General features: G+C 43.4%; 1 pseudogene; it reads right to left on the bottom strand.

The window, feature by feature from the left end:
* Positions 1–8781: 8781 nt before the first annotated feature.
* Positions 8782–17617, bottom strand: LOC100056969 (A-kinase anchor protein 17A pseudogene; annotated as a pseudogene).

The following is a 17617-nucleotide window of genomic DNA, read 5'->3' as shown; positions in this document are numbered from 1 at the left end:
GTTGTGTATTTTTAGTTGTGAGTCCTTCTAGTTGTGGGATGCAGGACGCCACCTCAGCATGACGTGATGAGCAGTGCCATGTCCACGTCCAGGATCCGAACTGGCAAAACCCTGGGCCTCCAAAGGGGAGCGTGGGAACTCAACCACTTGGCCACAGGCCGCCCCAGGGAGGTGTTTTCTACTTTACTACCCAGCAGGAGGAAGGATGATTTCTCTCCCCACCTGGCAACCACCCAACCAATGAGAGACTGTAGCAACCCAACCAATGGGAAGCCCCTACACTTTGGATGTCCAGTTTCCTCCAATGGATTTTTTTGTTTATTACAGCCCCTCCCAACTCCCCCTTTTCCTCTATAAAAGCAAGCCACTTCCTTTGTTTCTCCAGATTTGCCTGTGGTCCACCATAGCCTGCATGTCCTGAATTTGCAATTCTTTTGGTTGTCTCCAAATAAACTCATTTTGAGGGTAAAGCAACTGGCCAATTACTTTATAAGTTGACACCTTCATGACCTTTTTTTTTTTTTGCCTATGTCTGAGAGCAATGCAAGGTAGACATAGGTGGCTTTAAACGTGAAACTCTAAATACATCCTCAAATTTTGATTTTGCTCTCATTTATTCATTATCAGATGTTGTTGATGTGTGTTGATCAGCTAGATCCAAAGTCTGTGCCAAGCATGCATTGATGGAGTTCATTTATTTCTCTTTTGAAACACAATCTATTTACACTTCCTACGTTTCAGTGTTAAATGCGGACTACTATTTATCTCAGTTGATGGCATCTAAACTTGCGCCTTCAGCTGGGGAGTGCACTGAGCAGTGTCCTTTTTCATGAACGCTAAAGTAAACCTCCTTAACTCTGAACAGATGTTGAAAGGTCTGTTCCAACGTCAAACGTAGGTAACAAGAACCTAAAGTCTTCATCTTCAGCTTTTCTAAGTTGCAGTCTTTTATCCTCATTTGATGCCACTTCTGAATCCGTATTTGGAAATTCTTAATTCTTGAGCTTTTTTCTTCTTTATGGTAGAATCTCTCATGAATACATTTTGTTGTTGTTGTTTCTTTTTTTTTTTTTTTTTTGAGGAAGATTAGCCCTGAGCTAACATCTGCTGCCAATCCTCCTCTTTTTGTTGAGGAAGGCTGGCCCTGAGCTAACCTCCGTACCCATCTTCCTCTACTTTATATGTGGGACGCCTACCACAGCATGGCTTTTGCGAAGTGGTGCCATGTCCGTACCCGGGATCCAAACCAGTGAACCCCGGGCCGCCAAAGCAGGTGGTGCACACTTAACTGCTGCACCACCAGTCCGGCCCCCCTTTTTTTTTAAGGTTGGCACCTGAGCTAACAACTGTTGCCAGTCTTCTTTTTTTCTTTTTTTTTTTTTGCTTTTTCTCCCGAAATCCCCCCAGTACCTAGTTGTATATTTTTAGCTGTGGGTCCTTCTTGTTGTGGCATGTGGGACGCCACCTCAACATGGCCTGATGAGTGGTGCCAGGTCTGCACCCAGGATCCAAACCAGCGAAACCCTGGGCCACCTAAGCGGAGTTCTTGAACTTAACCACTCGGCCACGGGGCTGGCCCCTCATGAATACTTTTTCATGGGATGACTTATAGTTACATATAGTCACTGTTCACAATTACCTGAAATTACTTTTCATCGTTGACCCTCAGCTCTCTGGCTCCAGGTGAGATTATACACCTGAACTGCAGGTGCTGCAGGGGCTTCATTGGCGTCACCTCGTGCTTCATCGTTCTGGCAAATTCCATATGGCTAAAATCAACCCCCAAAGGAGGTCCGGGGATTACTGATAGTGGCTAGGTTCCTTCTTTGGCTAGAAGTAGAGTGGTTGGGCAGAAAGACTATGGACTAGAGAGTCCCAGATTCCAATCCCAGCTGGACCACTCACAGATACTCTGACCGACAGCACTTTGAGCATCCTCACTGAGCCTCCGTTTCCTCATTTGTAAAGAGGGATCATGTTACCTACTCCATAGCATCTGTGTTGTAGGGATTAAATGAGATCACATGAAAAGTGCCTCAGACTGTGTCTGGCACACAGAAGGCATCAAATATGGCAGTTGAGTTGTCCTTATTTTTTTTTTTTTTCTCCCCAACTAGATTGCAAGTTCCTTAAGGCCCAAGATCTGATTGGTTCCACTCACTGTTGTTTCCCCAGTATCTAGAACAGTTCCAGGACATGGTAAGTTCTTCATACAAACTTGGTGAATTAATATTATTACTATTTTTATCATAAAAGTCGGGTCAACTCCAGTGACTTCCTCAAGGAATACCGTCATCTCTTTTCTTTTTCAGATCACGTCCAAGCACAAATCTTTTTCCTATGAAACCACCCCCTACATGCTCTCATTTTCAGTTATCTCATACTTAACTGACACCGTCTCCTCCCCCTTCCCACTTACCATTCACACTCAGGACCAAACAGGAATGGACTGCATAATACAACATATGGTCTTTATCATTGTCTAATTGTCTCATATATGTGAGTCCTGTCTTCTTACAATTCAGTTCCACCAATAGTCCTTGAGTGTTCACCAAGTGCTGGGCACTGTGCTAGATTCTGGAAAGGAAATGGTAGCTGCCTCCAGGAGTACCCAGGCTTTTCATGGATATAGAAATATGATCAATCAATTCCAACACGATGTCATGTGAAAAACTACATGCACAGAGCTTCTAGGTAGCAGAGAGGTGACAAAGTGACTAACCTTCTCCAAGAAGATCAGGAAAGACTTCCCAAGAGAGGTTATAAAGGAACATGATTTTAACGGATGATCAGGGCCTGGCCCCATGGCCGAGGGGTTAAGTATGGCATGCTCTGCTTCAGCAGCCTGGGTTCGATTCCTGGGTGCAGACCTACACCACTCATCAGCAACCATGCTGCAGCAGCAACCCACATACAAAATAGAGAAAGGTTGGCACAGATGTTAGCTCAGCGCAAATCTTCCTCAGCAAAACAAGGAAGATTGGCAACAGGTGTTGGCTCAGGGTGAATCTTCCTCGGCAAAAAAAGTATAATAAAATGTGTCAATATTTAGAAAATCTTTTAAAAATAAAAAGGATGGTCAGAAATGTTCCAAATTGTCAATGTGGGGAAGAATATTCCAAGGAGAGTGAACAATGTGTGCATGAGGACATGAGATAAGAGGATGTTATCCTAGAGAACTTAGAAGCAATTCAGTCCTATTAGAGTATAAATGGGAGGCTGGGATGTGAGGAGGGGCCAGGAACTCGTGGTGATGAGATTGGGGACAGATGCAGTGGCCATATTGTGCAAAGTTTTGAATGTCATAATCATTGTGGGTGATGGGGAGTCTGCCATGTGATGATCTGACAGACCTTAGAAATGACCTTTGCTAGCAGGGTAGGGGATAAATTGGGAGAAACATAGACTGAAGTTCCGCAATAATTCAGGAGGAAGTAGGAAAGGTGCAGTGAGAGAGACTGAGGGCCTCACTGAGTCAGTGATGGTGGGGCTGAAAGACAAGTGGATTGATTTTTAGGAGGGAAAAGTCATAATTGATATGACTAGCTTAGTCATTGGAGGTAAAAAGCTAAAAAGGAGAAAAACAGAAAAAACAGCACACTTTTGGCATCTCTTACCTGGTAAAGCCTAACTTGTTGTGAGTGCTGTCAAGTCAATTCCGACTCCTAGTGCTGTATCGGACAATGCTCTGCTGCTATCCAGAGGGTTTTGCAGCCAATCATTTCAGAAGTGGGGGTCCAGGTCCTCAGAAGACTCCCCTGAAACCTGTCCACCATGGGTGACCCTGCTGGTGTTTGAAGGTGGCATTGCTTTCAGCATCATGCAGCCACCACAGTATGACTGACAGAGAGATGGTGTGGTTCCCTGACCAGGAAACAAACTGGGGCTATGGTAGTGAAAGCCCTGAATCTTAACCACTAAACCACCAGGGCTGGCTTTTCCCCTGGTTTACAGGTGAGGAAACAGAGGCACAGGAAGGTTGTGTAAATTACTCAGGGATGCAGAGCTAATAAAAGCTGAAGAACAAGGATTCCAAGCCAGGTGGTCCATCTCCAGAACCAATGCTTTGAGCCACTGTGCTGCCATGTCCCCCATCACAGGGAGCAAATTTACATGACGTTACAAGAGAGAAGCAGCAAACTGATGAAATGAATATGACGTACTGGAAAGGAAGACGGAGGAAAAGCAGTGGGAATTTATCCTCCCCTCTCACGTTAGGTGGTAAAAATGTTGTCTAAATGGATCTGTCATGGGGCCGACCCTGTGGCCACGTCGTTAAGTTCACGTGCTCCACTTCGGCGGCCCAGGGTTTCTCTGGTCCAGATCCTGGGTGCGGACATGGCACTGCTCATCAGGCCATGCTGAGGCAGCATCCCACATGCCACAACTGGAAGGACCCACAACTAAAAATATACAGCTATGTACGGGGGGCTTTGGGGAGAAAAAGGAAAAATAAAATGTTAAAAAATAAATAAATAAAATAAAATAAAATGGATCTGTCGTGATGCAGCAGGATCAGCATAGTGTTTAGGATGATGCGGTAACATCAAAGTAGCGAGAAACTATCTTTGGAGAGGGGAATGGGGGTAAGAAGTGTTGAATTTCAATCTCATTCGAGTTGCTATCGTGTTCATGTATTATTTTCATAAAAAATAAAAGAATATTTCCATTTATTTAGAAGCAGCTTCAACTGTGTAACTGCAGCAAAACATAAAATTTGAAAGCATCTTTACATCTCACACATTTGTTAAACATTTGCTTTATCAGGATCATTATTTTTGGCTTGAAGTCCTTTATTAAAAAAAAAAGTCAAGAAGCATGAATTTTTAAAATGTGCCGCTGGTAATATTGCAGGCTTGGCAGAGAGGGGGTGTGGGTATTAGAATTAAACTGGATTTCAGCCCCGGGTCTGAGAGGCGGCTCGACTTCACAAGGCAGGCGATGCTCTGAAGCCAGGGAGCAGGGGCTTTGATCTCTGGACTGTGATTCACAACTTAGAGTAGGCGACTGGGCGGCAGGGGCCGGGAGGGGTCCAGCGGCCTCTCTGATGATGCTCTTTGTTTTACAGGGCTGCTCTCATCAGTGTGGCACTGGGCTCAGTGCTGTGCATTTTTAGCCTCAGTTATCACATTTTTCCGATGAAAAATGGAAAGTCATAAAAGTGAGCACTTTTATGCTCCTTTTAAAATGAGGATCTTCTATTTGAATTGCCTAATGAAGACAATCGCACTATTGCTTCAGGAACTCATTAAGGACATATATATATATATATATATATATATATATATATATATATATGCTCTATCTCCATCTATCATCTGTGTAGCAATCATCTCTCTATCTAAACATCTATCTATCTCCCTCCCTCCCTACCTGTCTGTATTAGTCTGCTCAGGCTGCCATAACAAAATATCATAGACTGGGAGGCTTAAACAACAGACATTTATTTCTCACAGCTCTGAGACTGGGAAGTTCAAGATGAAGGCAGACAGTTCCTGGTGAGAGCCCTTTTCCTGGCTTGCGTATGGGCACCTTCCTGCTGTGTCCTCACCTGGCAGAGAGAGAGAGAGCTCTGGTGTCTCTTCCTCTCCTTTTAACAGCACTCATCTCATCACAGCAGCTCACCTCATGACCTCTTAAAAATTTAATTACCACCCAAAGACCCCACCTCCAATGCTATCACATTGGGGGTTAGAGCTTCAACACAGGAATTTTGAGGGGATGTAAAAATTTATTCCCTAACACTCAATCTATCTATCATCTATCTGTCTGTCTATCCATCTATCCTTATGTATAGAACAATAAGAACATGGCTTATAAGTCACTTCCCTATATTATTTTATTTTATCCTTCCAAAAGCCTTACAAAGTAAACAGACCTTAGATAGAGCACCAAGTTCACTGAGACACTTGAAGGTTGAGTCAACTGTTTCTGATCAAGCAACCAATAAATGATGGTGCAGGGAATTCAACCCACATCCTCTCTGTCCTCCTCTCCTCTGTCCCTCCCACTTGTGACTCTCTCCCAGCCACCCGAGTTTACTGACTCTCCCTGAGGACACCGGGTGTCCTTCCTCTGGGTCTTTGCAGTGATCAGTCCCATGATCTGGGATGCTTTTCCCTCAGTCATCTGACTAAGTCGCCTCCCTCTAGACTGTTCAAGTCCCATCTTCCCAGTGAGGCTCGTCCTGTCCACTGTTTAACTCAAAAGCCCTGCCTCTCTTCCCACAGTCTCAGTCCTCCATCTCTTGCCTCATTGTCCAGAGCATCTCTTCCTGGCTCACCTACCAGATCATATACATATGCTTGTTGTTTCTTTTCTCACCTCCAACCAGAATGTAGGCTCCACAGGGTCAGGAATTTTGCCTTTATTAAGGCTAGTGGAGACCTAGCAAAATTCTAGGGTCGTCTCTTTGTGTTGTACATTCTATGGGTTGGGACAAATGTATAATGACATATATCCATCTTTATAGTACCATACAGAATATTTTCACTGCCCTAAAAATCCTCCGTGCTAGTCATCTCTCCCCACCCCCCACCCCTGGCAACCATTCATCTTTTTATTGTCTCCATAATTTTGCCTTTTCCAGAATGTCATATAGTTGGAATCATACAGTATGCAACCTTTCTAGATTGGCTCCCTTCACTTAGTAATATGCGCTTAAGTCTCCTCCATGTCTTTTCATGGCTCGATAGCTCGGATCTCTTTAGCGCTGCATAGTATTCCATTGTCCGGGTGTTCTGATGAACTTTTGCAACTGGGAATGCTCAAAACCATGACCCTTAACCCACCTAGGAAATCTCAAACCCAATTAAAGAATTTATAGTTTTTCAAACTGTGCTCACAACATCACTAGTAACTTCTCCAATCCCCACAAATGTCTTAAAAAGCTAGTGTTGTCCTGGGGCTGGCCCTGTGGCCGAGTGGTTAAGTTTGCGTGCTCTGCTGCAGGCGGCCCAGTGTTTCGTTGGTTCGAATCCTGGGCGCGGACATGGCACTGCTCATCAGACCATGCTGAGGCAGCGTCCCACATGCCACAACTAGAAGGACCCACAACGAAGAATATACAACTATGTACCGGGGGGCTTTGGGGAGAAAAAGGAAAAAATAAAATCTTAAAAAAAAAAAATAGCTTTAAAAAAAAAAAAAAAAAAAAGCTAGTGTTGTCCTGTACTCATTGACTGATGTTAAGAGACACTAACTTACCTAATGATGGTTACCTGGTCTTGCTCAGAAACCAAGGGCCCCTCTCCCCCGCTAGCCCACTGCACTGCAGTAGGGGGTTGAGACTAGGGTTTTCATGTAGCAAATTGAAATACAGTATTTCATCTGGCAATCATAGTTGGAATAAAGGCCCCACACATCTAATAAGGGTGGTATCAGAGATACCTTCAACTTTTCAAGAAACCTAATAGAAAGTCAATATTTACCACAATATGGCCAATGACAATGCAGGCTTCCCACCATTCTCCCATGCCACCCTCAATTCAATGTATTCTCTCATCTATTTTACTCTGATTAGAAGTTTTGAGTGGCAATTATAGGTACCCCTGGAATGAATTAAAGAGGACACAAATTAATGATTACTTAAATGCAGTTGGTTTGAAAGGCTAAGTCTTTTAAAGATGAGAGTTAATAGCAGATGGGCAAAGAGTAGGACTCACTGTGCGCTAGAGTTTGCAAGCACTGCCTGGAAGTGGTGGGAGGGGCAAAGGAGGGAGCCTCAGATGGTGTTCCAAGATCCCTCCTCTGCTCCCACCTGAGCAACTCTGCCCTGATCCATTTACATAACAGGATTCAGCCTGAGACTGCACCTGAAGAAAATGGCCTCCCGCAAAGATACCATCTGGAACCATTGTTCTACATTAGCAATGTGCTGCCCAAGACAGTAGCCACCAGCCACAAGTGGCTATTGAGCACCTGAAATGTGGCTGGTCCAACCTGAGTTGTGCTGTAAACACAGGATAAACATCGGATTTCAAAGACTTAGTACAAAAAAAGGATCGATAATATCTCAGTAATTTTTATATTGATTACATGTTCAAATGATAATATTTTGGATATATTAGTTAAATAAATATATTATTAAAATTAATTTGACCTGTTAATTTAATTTTTTTTTTAATTTTTCCTTCTTCTCCCCAAAGGCCCCCAGTACACAGTTGTATACTGTAGTTATAGGTCCTTCTAGTTGTGCCATGTGAGATGCCGCCTCAGCATGGCCTGACAAACAGTGCCAGGTCCACGCCCAGGATGCAAACCAGCGAACCCAGGGCCGCTAAAGCAGAGCATGAAAATTTAACCACTTGGCCACAGGGTGGCCCCTAATTTCATTTTTCTAAATGTGACTACTAAAAAATTTAAGACTATATTACGGCTTGGATTATATTTCTGTTGGATAGTGCTGATACATCATGCCGTGAGGAACATAAGAGAAATTCTTGGACTGGCATGAACAGCACTCGCAAGTTAGTTTAGATCGTCCACTAGTCTGAGCACTTTCCAGCTAAGAGCAATTTCATGTTTACGTTACCAAGAGTCACTCTAAAACATTAAAAAATTGTTATTGTGCACTCTCTGCAAGTTGGTTTTTTTTCAGTGTATATTTTTTCTCAGTATGACGACATTTCTTTGATTTGGGTTGCATCCAGCTGAGGAAAGGCAGAGCCGTGATACAGGCTCCCATTTCCAGAGAAATGCATGGATCGCAGCCCAGAGCAGGAAGAGGCAGCTCTGTGCTGAGTATGAGACCAGCCCGGCCTGCCCAGCGGGGTCCTGGGCTCAGCCCAGCAGCTCCCCAGTCAGCCGGATGGCCCCCAGGTGCCTCTGTGCCAGCAGCAGCTTCCACTCTTCCAGTTTTACTTTTTTCTTGCAGCTTTTTCTGCTCCTCAGTTTGCAGCTTCTCGAGCTTTTTCTGATTCCGACGGAATTCACAGGCCTTCTAGTTTTGTTCCCTCTTGAGAAGCTTCTCTCTTTCTTTCTCTCTCCAATTCTTCTAGCTCTTTCTGTTTCCTTTCCTCTGCGCTCTGCTTCTCCTCTGCCTCTTTCTCCTAGAGGTTTTGTTCTTCTCGTCGCTGTCATTTCTTCATTGAGGCATCACTTAGGTGGTGTGGTTGAATCCAAAGAAACCTTGATGTGGGGGCTGTGGCCTTGCTGTCCTCACCCGTGTACATGAGCTTCACCCTGTGCAAGGCGCTCTGGGCTTGGATGAAGCCCACGTACCCGCGGGACTGGACATACGCCTTGATCTTCAAGTGCCCTGCAAGCTGAAGGTGTGGAAGTTCTGGCTCGCCATCTCCTCTCGGTAGGGGTCCATTGTGGGCATGTCTCTCTTCTGTATCTCCCTAAACTTCTCAAAAGCCTTGACCAGAACCTCCTCGCTGGGCTTCTCTGAACCTGACTCCTTCAGGGTGAGCCATGTGCAGGACAGCCCCTCCAGACGAATCGCATTCGGCTTCTCGGCCTGCAGCATTTAGTTCATATCCTTTGAGTCGCCAAGAATGAGTTGTGGCAGGTGGGAAAGTCAGTTTTGAACTTGATGGCACACACCTTGAGCATGTTGGAGAAGCCACTGAGCTGTGTGGTCTTGCGCTGGAGGGAGGCCAAGAAAGACTTCACCAGGCTCTTTTTTTTAAAAAAGATTTTATTTTTCCTTTATTTCCCCAAAGCCCCCCGGGGTACATAGTTGTGTATTTTTAGTTGTGGGTCCTCCTGGTTTTGCTATTTGGGATGCCGCCTCACCATGGCTTGATGAGCAGTGCCATGTCCGCACCCAGGATTCGAACCGGCGAAACCCTGGGCTGCCGAAGCGGAGTGCGCGAACTTAACCATTCTGCCACAAGGCCAGCCCCATCATTTTTTTTTTTTTTAGATTTTAGGTGTACATCATTATAGTCCAGTTTCTGTGTAGACTTCATCATGTTCACCACCCATAGGCTAATTACCATCTATCAACATACATACACGTGTCGTTTTACACCTTTCACCCTCCTCCCTCTCCCCTTCCCCTCTAGTAACCACCAATCTAATTTCTGGATCTATGTGTTTGTTGTTATTATTGTTGTTTTCTTCCACTTATGAGTGAAATCATGTGGTATTTGACTTTCTCTATCTGACATTTCATTTAGCATAATACCCTCAAGATCCATCCAGGTTGTCACAAATGACAAGATTTCATCCTTTTTTATGGCTGAATAGTATTCCATGGTGTATATATACTACATCTTCTTTAGCCATTCATCCATTGATGGGTACTTAGGTCATTTACACGTCTTGCCTATTGTGAATAATGACAAAATGAACATAGGGGTGCAAATATCTTTTTGCATTCATGTTTTCATGTTCTTTGGATAAATACCCAGCAGTGGAATAGCTGGATCAATATGGTAGTTCTATTCTCAATTTTTTGAGGAATCTCCATACTGTTTTCCATAGTGGCTGCACCAGTTTGCACTCTCACCAGCAGTGTATGAGGGTTCCGTTTCTCCACATCCTCTCCAACATTTGTAATTTCTTGTTTTGTTAATTACAGCCATTCTGACAGGCATCAGGTGATATCTCACTGTAGTTTTGATTTGCATTTCCCTAATAATTAGTGATGTTGAACATCTTTTCATGTGCCTGTTGGCCATCTGTATATCTTCTTTGGAAAAATGTCTGTTCAGATCCTTTATCCATTTTTTAATTGGGTTATAAGTCTGTTTGTTGTTCAGTTGTATGAATCCTTTATGTATTTTGGATATTAACCCCTTATCAAATATATGATTTACAAATTCTCCTCCCAATTGTTAGATTGTCATTTCATTTTGTTGATCCTTTGCTGTGCAGAAGTTTTTAGTTTGATATAACCCCATTTGTTTATGTTTTCTTTTGTTTCCTTTGCCAGGTGAGACATGGTGTTCAGAAAGATGCTGCTAAGACCAGTGTCAAAGAGTGCACTGCCTACGTTTTCTTCTAGAAGTTTTACGGCTTCAGGTCTTACATTCAAGTCTTTAATCCATTTCAGCTGATTTTTGTGCATGGTGTAAGGGAATGGTCTACTTTCATTCTTTTGCATGTGGCTGTCCAGTTTTCCCAACACCATTTATTGAAGAGACTTTCCTTTCTCCACTGTATGTTCTTGGCTGCCTTTTCAAAAATTAGCTCTCCATAAATGTGTAGGTTTATTTATGGGCTCTCAACTCTGCTCCACTGATTGGTGTATCTGTTTTTGTACTAGTACCATGATGTTTTGATTACTACAGTTTTATAGTATATTTTGAAATCAGGGAGTGTGAAAACCTCCAGCCTTGTTCTTTTTTCTCAAGATTCCTTTGGTTATTCAGGGTCTTTCATTGTTCCATATAAATTTTCGGTTCTTTGTTCTATTTCGTGAAAATGTTGTTGGAACTTTGATCGGGATTGCATTGAATCTGTAGATTGCTTTAGGAAGTACCGACATTTTAACTATATTAATTCTTCTAATCCATGAACATGAAATATCTTTCCATTTCTTTGTGTCTTCTTCAGTTTCTTTCAACAATGTTTTATAGTTTTCAGTGCACAGGTCTTTTACCTCTTGGGTTAAATTTTTCCTAGGTATTTTATTCTTTTTGTTAAACTTGTAGATGAGATTGCATTCTTAATTTCTCTTTCGGCTATTTTGTTGTTAGTGTATACAAATGCAACTGATTTTTGTATGTTGATTTTGTATCCTGCAACTTTACTGTATTTGTTAATAATTTCTAACAGTTTTTTGGTGGATTCTTTAGAGTTTTCTACATATAAAATCATGTCATCTGTAAATAGTGACAGTTTTACTTCTTCCTTTCCAATTTGGATCTTTTTTTTCTTCTATTTCTTGCCTGATTGCTCTGGCTATGACTTCCAATACTACGTTAAATAAGAGTGGTGACAGTGGGCATCCTTGCCTGGTTCCCGTTCCTAAAGGGATAGCTTTCAGTTATTCACTGTTGAGTACAATGTCAGCTGTGGGTTTGTCATATATGGCCTTTATTATTTTGAAGTACTTTCCTTCTATACCCATTTTATTCAGAATTGTTATCATAAATGGATGCTGTATCTTGAATGCTTTCTGTGCATCGATTGGAATGATCATGTGTTTTATCCTTCACTTTGTTAACGTGGTGTGCCAGACTCTTGTTCTCCACTTTGCTCTTGAAGCAGATGAGGTCCACGGTGCTCTTGGAAATCTACAGGGTAGAGAACTGGTCATTGTGCACCGTGCCCTTCGGCCTTTCCATCACCTCCCAGTTGGAGATGGACATCCCGGCTGCCTCAGCTGCAGGAAGGCTGGGCTGATGGTCGTCTTTGCAATGGGCTTGAGGTAGAGGCAGCACGGAGGCAGAGCTCCACCGCCTCAGACATGTTGTGGACCATGGTAGCTGCTGCCACAGCGGGGGCACTGGGCCTATGGAACGCTCCACCTGCGTCCCAGGCCGCTGCCACTCTGACCCAAGCTTGCCGCCATCCCTCCCGCCACGGCCCCAGCTGGTGCAGCCTCCCTGCCAGGCATCACCACTGTCAGCAGGAGGCTCCCCTGAAGCAACCCGTGCCTGTGCTGCCCGCCCTGTGACGGTGCTAAGTGCTGGAGATACAAAGGTGAGGAAGACACATTAATCTGTGCCTTCGAGGACCTCAGTCTAGAGAGAGAGACAAAGGATAAGTAAATGGTTACAAATATGCCCTCTGTTCTGCAGGGACCTTGACTGTCTTGTTCACAGTGCATCGACATTGTCTGGCCATCCTGCTGGATAAAGATTTGATGACTAAATAAATAGGTGAATGAATGCAGAATACTAAGGAAACACAGAATGGAGAGGGGTGGGAAGGCTTTCCAGAGGAAATGCTGATTCCAACAGATCAGAAAGAGGTAGCCAGGCAAAAGGGAATAATGCATTTACATTTCAAGTCTCAGTCGTCTGCTGAACATCCAATTAGAGATATTAACAGGAAACTGGATGTACAGGAAGCTCAGGAAAACTTTGGGAAAGAGAAGTAGATTTGGGGGCATCAAGACACAGGTGATCCTGGAAGCCACCTTGAATCTGGAGATGGCTATGTTCATACCTACTTGGGGAGCACTTGGGAAGAAGTTATTTTAAAATATTATCAAGATAGTGCTCAGGAAGGTCAGCTCAGTGGCTAGACAGCAAGGGTGGTTGATGGTCTTCTCCCAGAAGGAGGAAGGAGCTGATTTCTCATCTTGTCATCCTCACTCACTGACATTTTTATGTGGTCAACCTACTGCCCCAAGATGAATGATTTTGGAAGGGAAAGGACGCAAGATTAGTAGCAGGCTCTAACAGATTGGCCTTTGCTTGTTTCATCTAAAAGTCTTAAGTACCAAAAAACAAACCAAAACAAAAAACCCACTCTAAAATACTCACCCCCCCAACCCCCAGGCATTTGGATTAGCAGAATGAGGCTGGGCAAGAATTTAGGGCATGATGCTCTTTAAGAATCTGATTATCCATTGGTAACACGTACACCTCAAAAAATCACATGTAAGTTCAGGTTCTGACATGACCCCTTCACTCCAAACACACTGAAATGGTAGAATAAACATAAACAGAGAGAACCCAAAAAGGAGCTGGGTAGGCTCAAAAATAAGATGAAAGCTCTTCGGACCAGAAAGAGAACATAAATGCAAAATAGTAGTCAGATTCAAGCCACCCACTTCTTTTGTTCTGGGCCTAGATGTAAGCAGTGGTGGCTGTGAGTTCAATTTTCTACCATAATAGGAACTAAAAGTGTTTCATATGAGACCAGGACCAAAATCCAGGCTTAGCGTTTAAAACAGGAGTCAGGGTGGACTCTCTGCCCTCATTGACATCGCCTCTGACCAGGAACTCCCCTGAGCTGTGCATGGGATTGCTCATGGGATCTCTGTTGTCAATATCACCTCCGGGGATGCTGGAACCCAAAGGCTCCCACTCAAAATGAGCGTGGGACCAAAATTCCAAAGTATATGGATAAAATGAGTGCTAAGAAAAACAACAAACACAGTCAAGAATTAGAACATGAATTTACTTCAGATAATATTCATTTTATAGAAAAGTGTGACAAAGTTTTTAAAATTGACCTAAGTGCTCAAAAAATAAGTAAAGACATTAATATCCATAAAAAATAATAAATTATGAAACACAAACAGGAAGATATGAAACAAAAATGGAGATGAAAAAGAAACAATTAAAAATCTTAAAAATAGGTCATTTAAATAAATTAAAATAATATACGGGCTGAACTTTAGATTAAACATTCAGAGAACAAATTAGGGAAATGGAATAGAGTACTGAAGAATTAACCTAGTATAAACCATAGAGAATCAAAGAGATAAAAATATAAAAGAGGAGGTAGGAGAGACATAGAGATTAAGATCAAGATCACAGATCAACGGTGGTTACCAGGGAAAAGGGGGGGTGGGGGGAGGGCACAAAGGGTGAAGTGGTGTACCCACAACATTACTAACAATAATGTACAACTGAAATCTCACAAGGTTGTAATCTATCATAATCTTAATTTAAAAAAAAAATCACAGATCAAGAAACTCTAGGGCCAGCCCCGTGGCTGAGTGGTTAAGTTCATGCGCTGTGCTTCGGTGGCCCCGGGTTTCGCCAGTTCGAATCCCGGGCGTGGACATTATTGAACAAGATGATCTGGGTTGGTGGGGTAAGGGGAGGGAGGTAGCAAGACCAGAGTTGGAGTGAGGTACTGGCTACTTCGGAAAGTCTGCTAAGAGATGCTGAGATGGAAAATAAGGACTGTGAGGATGGAGAAAGAGATTGAGTGGAGAAACGTTTAGGAGAGAGAATCCACAGACCTGGAGTTTTCCTTTGTTGGAGGTAGGTGGGTTGGGCTGGAGGCAAGGGAAAGAGAAGCGATAAGGAGAACTTCAAGGCACCTAAGCTCAGTAATTGATTGGATGGTGTGCCATGAACAGAAAGAGTGACTATCAGAGGAAAACAAAGATTGTGGTGACTCTGGGGTACCTTGATTTAAGGATCTCTGGACAGACAAGCAGGCATCTGGAAAATAAGAACGGGGCTTGGCAGAGTTTGAGGCAGACGTCTTAAGTAGTTGCTGAAGTAATGAAGATAAATTTCGTTAGGCAGATTCCAAGTTCAACAGGCACAGAAGGAAGACAGAATATGTGGAAAACACTTCCTGGAGGAGATGATGCTGTATCTAGGCCTTCAAGGATGGGAGGATCTGAAGCGGCAGCAGTGAGCGGAGGAGAATCCAAGGTTAGAGAGCAGATCAAGAAGCTGAGAGAGAACCGAGGGAGCTGGAGAGAACCGGTTATGAGGTTGGCAAGTGAGAGGAAGCTCCAAAGATGGTGAAAAGGAGAGAAGGGCTAAGCAGTAAGGAAAACTTTCACTTTTCCATTCACACATGCAAAACGATAGAGATGCCCTCACCTTTGCATTTATTGCAAGTTGGATGGCACCTCTGACAGGTCTGTGTGCTTTGCTCTGCGTAGTAGTGCTGCAGGCAGGGGCGATGACACTCTCCCTTGGAGCAGAGCAGAAAGAAGAATGGATCCCAAGACAAGCAGTCTGTGGGCCGCGGGCCCCAGCAGGCTTTGCAGCTCCTGTTGCACCTCTCACACCGTCCAGTGGCATTTCCTGCATAGTATCCGCAACCAAGGCGGAAGCGAAGACTGAATACCAAGCTTGACTCCTAAGTTGAGTGTGGTGGGAAAAACAGAGTCAGGCAGGGCTCATTTACAGGCCAGGTGACTTTAGACTTTTCACTCATTAGATTCATTGCTAATTATACTAATAAATCTAATGATTCTCAGTTTTCTTATTTGTAATTTGAGCATGACAACCCCTCCCCTGCTGTTTGTGAGGATTAAGTTAGATGACATACGTGAAAGGATCTAGTCCTGACCTCACGTAGTAGCACCACGATAATCGCTCACTACCTTTGCCTTCTGTACACCCAAGTGCTTCTCCACTGTTACATGAGCTTTAAGTTGTGTGGAGCCGGGTCAGGGTATAGAGGACATTTTAAATGCACCTCTGACTGGTTCTTCTAATTTCTCAATTTAAAAAAGTCAAAATAGGAGGTGATGTGAGTGATGTTGACGTTTACATAATAGATGTAACCTCTTTTGAAAAGATTTTTGGAGGCTAAATATAACAATAATCACTCTTCATTAAGTTTCTACTATATACCTGATAGTCCCCTAGGGACTTCATACATATTATTTCACCTTATTGAACCTAAAAATGAGACACTAGAGCATGGCGGTTAGGAGCTTTCCCTCTGGAACAAGACTGCATGGGGTCAAAGCCCAGCCACATCACTGATGAGCTGTGTGATCTTGGGCAAGTCACATAGCATCTCTGTGTCTCAAGTCTGTGACATGGGGCTAATGTTACTAGCTAAAATTAAACAAGTTATTACTGAGGAAGTTGTTAGAATGGTGCCTGGTACATTATAAATAACTAATGTATATTAGTGATTATTACAAATTGTATGATTAATCCTAATGACAAACTTTATGATTTAGATATTATTATCATTATCCTAGAATGCAAAAACTGAGGCTTAGAGAATTTAGACAACTTGCTTAAGGTCAAACAGCTAGTGAAGTGGGGTGATAGGATCTGAACTTCTCTCTTAAATACCACTATAACAAAGCAGTGCATTATCTGGAGGTAGACAAAAATGTTTCAAGTAAGACAGAAAAGAGAAAAGGAATCCCTGTCAAAGATGACCTCCCAGCGGTCATCTGACCCACCTCGGCATCTCTGGACATCGCACACTAAAGCCGTCCTAGAAACCCGAAGGCTCACCCTTGCACTCTCTGGTGCAAAACTATCGGCCCCATTACATTTTTAAAAATTTTTTATTTTAGCTCCACTAACCTGTTGAAAACTAAAACCAGGGCTATGTAATACTGAGCCTGCTCCACCTGGCCACCTGTCAGTGGTCTGAGTGAGGACACTCGTGCCCCACTGGCCCAGCTTGCAGCAAGTCAAGCCTCGTCTCGCCTTCGGCAGTCAGGTGAGGAACAACGTCTACTCCAGGTCAGTCAGGAAGACTCGGAGGTGTGTGCGAGACGGGCTGAAAGGAGAACAAAAGCGTCAACGTGAACTGATCGTTGATAAAGATCACGTAAGACTCAAAAGGGAAAGCAAGAGGGAAAAGTGAAAACCGCACTTTCCACAGAGGGAACACACCAGACGGAAGTCAGAAGATCTGCTTTTTAGTCTTGGCTCCACCGTGTATTAGTAGCCACACATGGCAGCTTTGGGCAAGTCGCTTAACCTCTCTGAGCCTCAGTTTCCTCATCTGTAAAATGGAGAGAACGATATCACTCTCACAGGATCATGGTAGAGTCAAATCCTAATGTAATGATACACTGAGAGGGGAAACACTCTGTAAACTCCAAAGCAGCATAAACACTCTTTACTGAGGTTGTTGTCACAGACTGTTATTAAGATGAAAGGCGTCAATAGGAACCATCGGGAAGGAAGCTGATCAATATCGAATAGGCTCTAAAAGTTCTCAAAGCTAATACGCAAAGAAAGACAGTGGCGAGTTTAGCGGATTGGATCACAAGAAGAGTCCAACGCCACTGCTTACTCTGACGACTCTTGTGCAT

This window comes from Equus caballus, chromosome 23 (genome assembly GCF_041296265.1).
Source record: "Equus caballus isolate H_3958 breed thoroughbred chromosome 23, TB-T2T, whole genome shotgun sequence".
NCBI lineage: Eukaryota > Metazoa > Chordata > Mammalia > Perissodactyla > Equidae > Equus > Equus caballus.
This window is presented reverse-complemented; position numbering and strand designations above follow the sequence as displayed.